Source organism: Bison bison, unplaced genomic scaffold (genome assembly GCF_000754665.1).
Source record: "Bison bison bison isolate TAMUID 2011002044 unplaced genomic scaffold, Bison_UMD1.0 scf7180017864183, whole genome shotgun sequence".
NCBI classification, from domain to species: domain Eukaryota; kingdom Metazoa; phylum Chordata; class Mammalia; order Artiodactyla; family Bovidae; genus Bison; species Bison bison.
In genome coordinates this window covers 3,525,809-3,532,684 of record NW_011494755.1, presented here as the reverse complement: position 1 = coordinate 3,532,684, position 6,876 = coordinate 3,525,809, and positions in this window count along the sequence as shown.

Sequence of the window (6,876 nt, the reverse complement as noted above, 5' to 3'; positions counted from 1 at the left end):
GAGAAGGAGGCAGAGGAGGAGGAGAAGGGGAAGAGGCAGATGAGATGAATAAAGACCTGCGGAGAAGGCGGTGCGAGGAGCGCAGCGGCCGGACTGAGGCGTGCGCGCTCGCGTCCCGGAGGCACCCGGCCGCCCCGGCCGGCGGAGGAAGCCCCCAGTGAGGACCCTGCCCGGCCGCTCATAGCGCTCCCACCATCAGCCCTGCCCGAGGAGCCGAGTCTTGGCCCCAGAGTCCCTCACACGCATCCATCTAGAGGCCAATCTTTGCAAAAGAACATACATGGGGAACTAGAGGTTGCAAGTCTAAACCCAGATCAACCACGTGGGGCTTTTTAATCCCTTTCCAGCTTGCGGTGTGAGTATCTCCAGTGAAAAGCTCAAATTGTCCATTACTGGCACGTATTTTGAAGTCTTCTCCTCCGAAATAAAGACTCATTGTGCATTTTATTTCTTTTCTGATATGGGAGGGGGGCTGGGGGAGCGAAAGAACCCATCATTCCGAGCCTCGGAACCACCACTTTCTTTTCCTAACTTGTGAAGTGTTTTGACGGCGCACCAAAAGGGGGAAAAAAGCCTACTTAAATAACTTTACACCCTCCAGCCCGGCGTTGTTTGCACTTTCTGGCTGATCATCTAAAAGCTCAGAAAGTAACAATCAGAGCTACTAATGATAAGGTGTCATGGTGTTGAAGACAAGAGAACCAAGATGAAGCTTTCACACCTTGAATTTTTATTTGGTGTAATTTCCCACAAATCGTTCTGAACTATTTATTTTGCAAAGGAGTGCGTTTACCCTCCTCTCTAAGTCCAACGTCTCCTAAGGCTTTAATTTGATGGGGGAGGGGGCGGGAGGTGGTGCCTACAGTATAAAAAAATCAATACAGCAAGTCAGAAGCAATTGAAGTTCAAGGGCATGGGCTGCTTGTACCATTTCTATTCCTCGCATCCTCGAGTTGGACATCAACAGTCTCGACAGAGAGAGAAACACGCAGCGCGAGGGGCAGAGACCTTAATTAAAGTTTCTTTTGTCCGCGTCTGAATTGGGGGATGTTGCTGGATTCCTTTGCATTGGGGAGCGCGCATCCGGTGGAGAAGGCGCGGTGTAGAGGATCCAAGGCAAGATTGTCCTCTGTAATACTCACTACCTCCCCGCCACCCCATCCACCCCCAACAACAGTCCGGGCAGACATCCCCATAAGCCTATACAATAAAGGGGAGGAGGAGACGCGCGCGGAGTTGGTTCCCACCAGATAGCGGGGTTTTATAAACAGATCTGACTCGTTTTCCCAGCTTTTCCCCAATCGTTTATTCCGGGGCAGAATCTCTCACCCAGAGGCAGGATTTCAACCCCTTCCAGTCAACACTTCCTGCCCTTTTCTCCTCCCACTCACATTGAAAAGCTTGGGAGCCCTAAAAGGGTGTTGATGGCGGGGGTGATAAATAAATAAATAAATGACACTCTACGCGTGCGGTGGAGAAGAAAGGAGGGGGGAGGGAGAGGGAAGAGAAAAAGTAGGGAGAGGAAAACCTGGAGGGGAAAGCTCCGAGGCGAAAGGGAAACGGGAATCCGAGAAAGAAGAAAGGAGAGAGGAGGACGGGAAGACTCGGCAGGACTGAAGTGACCCTGGCTTTGTACAGGCTTGGGAGGACTCCCCCTTCCAGGTGCCTGGAGGGACCTGGGGAAGTCCTTCTGCCCCGAGCTCCTCCCCCACAGGACCCCAGGGATGTCTGAGCGCTGGCCGCCGCTCCCCCATAAATTCCTCGTGGCACCAAGAGGAAGCGCGCCAGGTCTCCATCGTCCCTCCACTGCCCCGGCTGATAATTTACCTCTTTGTCTTTAATAAAAAGCTGACTTTTTCTGTCAAGCTCTGCACCGGGAAAATAACAATCGTATTTCAGGTTGAAAGCTCCTATCACTGTCGGGTTTTGGAGGCTGTGATAAAATCTTCATCGACGTGAAGGTACCTTCTGGGATGGCTTGGGTCGGAAGTCCTAAGATGGGGGCCGCTCTTCCCTGGGGGCAGGGGGGCAGGGGCGCGGGGAACCCGGCGGTGCGGAGAGAGGAGGAAGCGACGAGGTCAGAGGAAACGCAGGGCTCCTGGGGCACCAAAGGGCTTCCCGCAGTCGGGGAATGAGCCCTGGGGAGGAGCCTTTCGCGAGAACGTGAGCGCGCCCCAACACGCCTCAGACCTCATAAACCCACTTGGCAAAGACCGGGGAAGCGGCTGGCGGACCGACTGCGGTGAACTCAAGAAATTAACCTGCGCTGCAATTAAACGGGCTGCCGCCCTTTCAGACTCACCTCGAGCGACCGAGATAGCTCCCGAACCGGCCGTGGGGGGACCTGGCTCCTCCCTCCCGTCCCAGGAGAAGAGGACAAAAAGGGGAGATGGACTTGGAGATGGCCCCGCCCTTCAAACGCTCCAATCCTTGGAAACTAAACCTCCTCTCCAAGCCTCCACGTCTAGAAGGGACAAAGGCAGCGAGGAGATCCAGAGACTGATGGAGAAGATAGGTGGCTTTCGGGCTTCTCAAATGGGCGCTTTGGGCGAAAGGGACAATGGCTCAGTTTCCATTCCAAATACAGGATACTCTTGAGAAGACCATCTTCTGGTTTAGAAGCAAATTGACTTCCCAAAGCCGTGAAGCAAGCTACTGGAAAACTCCTGCATAGCCCTGGTTTTTTAATGTGAGAAGGCTAAAAATTCAGTTCATGACACCATACACAAATTTTTCGACATTTTTTGAAGTCACAAGTGCCTGAACTATCCATCTAAAAATAGTCGAAAGAAATTAACATGAAAGAAATAAACATGGTCGGGGAATGTGCTTTTTGTTGCTTGCTTGTTTTTATTGGGGGTGGTTTTCTTTCAAATGATAAGAAAGTTATTTGGATAAATAAAAGCTAGGTCACTCAAAGTGTTGAAGCTGAAGGTTTTAGTGAAAACCTCGACAGACTTGGCGCTTAAGTAACTGTAATTATGCTTTGCCATTAGCGGACCATTAAGATAAACAAGAGAAAGTTCACACCTCCTGCTATTTCATTCCCTAAGAATATTCACAAAGATAATATAAGCCTCATTGGTGGGCTCTCTCCTCCACCAGGAGGGTTAATTTATAAAATTCTTAATTAAAATGGAAAAGCTTAGATTTTGTACACAGGCAACAATGTGAAGCAAGTCTCCTGAGGACATGTTGACTCCGTGAAATTTGCCTTTTGTTACTGTACCCTATGCCATTATTCCCCTGGAGTGATATGGTATTTCAGGACTCTGTTTATGTTCCAGGAAATAGGAATATGTGGGAAGCCCAGACCTTCTTCTCCCTTATCGTGGATGACTAGCATACACAGTCCTCATAAAGGGAAATTATGGCTCATCGGAAGAGTGCCTTTATGAGCATTAATAGAAGAATAAATCTTGCAATTTTAGTTCAAGAAATAGTAGAGTCCTATAATCAAAGTGACCCATGCAAATATGATCCACTTACTTGCCCAACCCTAGCAGGATAGGGATAATCTATAAATCATTTTGGTTTCTAAAGGTTAGGAGAGGAAAGCACCCAAACGTCTTAAAGTGTTTATGAAGGGAAAGGGGATGTCTATTCCCTGTAGGAAGGAATCATGGAAAGAAAGAAGAGTTGGTCCAGAAGCTCCATTAAAAAGATAGAATTTCAACCGAAACCAGAGTGAATAAATGTTTTAATGTCATTGGTTCAATACTGACATTATATCATATTTTAAAAAAGCCCTGCTTCCTGAAAACTATGCAAAAAAAAATTCCAGTTTATAAATCCCACTTTCTAAATTTCAGCTGGAAAACTGTTCAAGCTGATGATTTTAGCAAAACAATATTTCATCTTTAAACGTTTGACCACACACCTCTTGAACTTGGAGGTATTTTCTTCCCTGCCCTATGTAAAACTACTTTTCCATTCAATTCAATATAGTCATTTTACTATTTGCATTTATTATTTTCAATGGGCTATTTATTTTGAATTTTCAAAATCTTTTACTCTTGTTGAAAATTAGTCTTTAAAAAGTTTTTTTTTTAAGACTTCAAATTGGATAACTATGGACTTCAGATATCAAATAAGTGAAGTCACTAACACGTCTTTCTGATCCCTTACAGAAAAATCAGTATTTTCTCATAAACCCAAATCTAAACACATGTAACTAGTTGACTGGTGTCCATGCCTAGCAAGAAGTGACTGGAAGAAGACAAACACAGATAATTCATGATTCTGAATATCTCTCAAAGGAAGAGAAATTGCAATAACTAATATTAAACTTACCCTACGTGAATCTTTGCATATATCCCTGTGGATAACAAAGATGTTTCAATACCAGTGTTCTAATTTTTCTTTTTTTTTAAAGTCTTTTCCCCAAATGGTAGAAGTTAAATTTACACTCCTACCAAACTAGGTTCTGTAGTATGGAACATTCGGTGGAATACCCATCAACAATTGAATATTTGTTTAGCATCTATGATATGGCATACTCAGCTGAATACTAGTGGTACAAAGATGAATAAGAGACAATAAGTCAAAGTCTAAATGCATGATGTTCTCCAGGAACCATTGGCTTTAAAATCCCATTATGTGGACTTACACAGAACTTTAGATTTTTACTCACTCGAAAACAATACAGGACATTGGCCAATAAGGAAACATTAATTTAAACATTTTTGTTCATACTACAGAGTTATTAGACAGTAATATTCTGTTAAAATTTTGGGATTTTACTTTAAAGCCAATGTCTTGCCTTAACTTAAAATTTAACATGAAATTCTAACTAGAGAAGATCTTTTTAGGAAGAAGATGTGTTAGACCATCTATGATTGTATTAACCGAAATTCATAAGAAAAAGACACAGCTGAAAGATTGGCCCTTTTTTGAGTGTCCCATCCAGCAGACACACCAGTATTTCCAGATTTCTACCACTCACACTCAAACTGAACCTCAGAGAAGGGATGTAACCTGGTCAGGAACACAGCTTCCTAAAAGTTATCATTCTGATTTCTTTCTTTCTTTTGTTTTGACATGCTTCCATACTACTTGTACTGTTATTTACTTAACATATATTATTTTAAAATAAACTTTAAAAAATCTTGTCTCCATCAAAAATAATAATACTCATGAAATCACAGATCTGGTGGGCTATTTATATATAAAATTTCAATACACATCAAAAGAAATTTATTATTAAAACTAGAATAAAGAAAAAAAGATTTTGGATTAAAAAATTAGTCTGAAAGTATACCTGCCAAACTCTTAATGGTAAGGAATGAGAAAGGTGTAAAAGAAAGTGTTTGAATTACTTTTTGGTGTACAAACAGGAATCATTTTTATAATTTAAAAAATAAGAAGAAGGTTGTATGGTCTAGTGGTCGCTAGTATAACCCCAGAGTAAGCCTTTGCATTATACGTTCTCAGAGGAGTTAAACAGTAGCACAAGGCTTTTCAGTGCAATTTAACAATACATATTTAAAGTCTTAAAATGTTCACACTTTTTGTTCCCTTAATTCCACCTCTTAGAACCTACCCTAAGGAAACAGTCAAAAATGTAGAAAAGATTTATATTTAAAAAAAAATGATAGCGTAAAATAAACAATTGAGAGTAACTTGTGATTAAGAGGAATCATAGTCAATAAATCCTCACTATGACATATTAAGCCGCTTACAATTATTTATGAAGATTTTGTAATTAAACAGAAAAATGGCCTCATACTATGTTAAAAACCTAGATGTAAAATTAAGATCACTGAATATTTTTTCATAAGGCATACACTCAGAAATCACCTTGAAAGGATATCAATAGTAAATTGACTTATAAAACTTTTAGAAACTGTAGAACTTTTAAATGATCTCTATAAGTTCTGTAAATATATAAACCATATATACATATACATGTGTATATATACATACACATACATAGTATTGACTGTTTGAACTGAATTGTCAATTATCTGTTCAAGTATTTCAAAACATTTTAAAGTTAAATGGTGGAACCCACTTTCTTGTATCTAGTAATTATTAATGTGTCTTATTAATATTGCTGATAGAACAGTGTCACCGTATCTGGTTTTCACAAAGATAATTTAATTTGCTTTTTACAGGGACAATAGGAATATTTGAATATTATGAGTTCATTTTATATATAAAAGGAAATTTAGGACCAGTGATTTAACTTAAGATCTTCCAACCCTAATAATGTAAAGAAGACTAAAATCCAGTTCTCCCAATTTCTACTCTTATATTTTGAAATCTAGACTTCCATATAATCTCAAAAACATTACCAAATATTATCAAAGGAAATTTTCTAATGACCTATATGAAAAAAGGTTATCTTTATCAGTTTTGTGAATGAAAGCTCTGATGCTCTTTTATACCTAAAAATTAGAATAGATACTGTGTGTGTGTGTATATATATATATATATATATGTATGTTTATTTACCTTTTCCATTTGTTAAGCATATATATAATTCCCAGTTCCTGAAGATATGGAAAAATAGATCCTCTAGTTCACTGTTAGTGGAAATATGAGAAACTTCAATCTTTCTTGATGTATTCAGTTCAGTTCAGTCACTTAGTCGTGTCTGACTCTTTGCAACCCCATGAATCGCAGCATGCCAGGCCTCCCTGTCCATCACCAACTCCCGGAGTTCACTCAGACTCACATCCATTGAGTAGGTGATGCCATCCAGCCATCTCATCCTCTGTTGGCCCCTTCTCCTGCCCCCAATCCCTCCCAGCATCAGAGTCTTTTCCAATGAGTCAACTCTTTGCATGAGATGGCCAAAGTATTGGAATTTCAGCTTCAGCATCAGTCCTTCCAATGAACACCCAAGACTGGTCTCCTTTAGGATGGACTGGT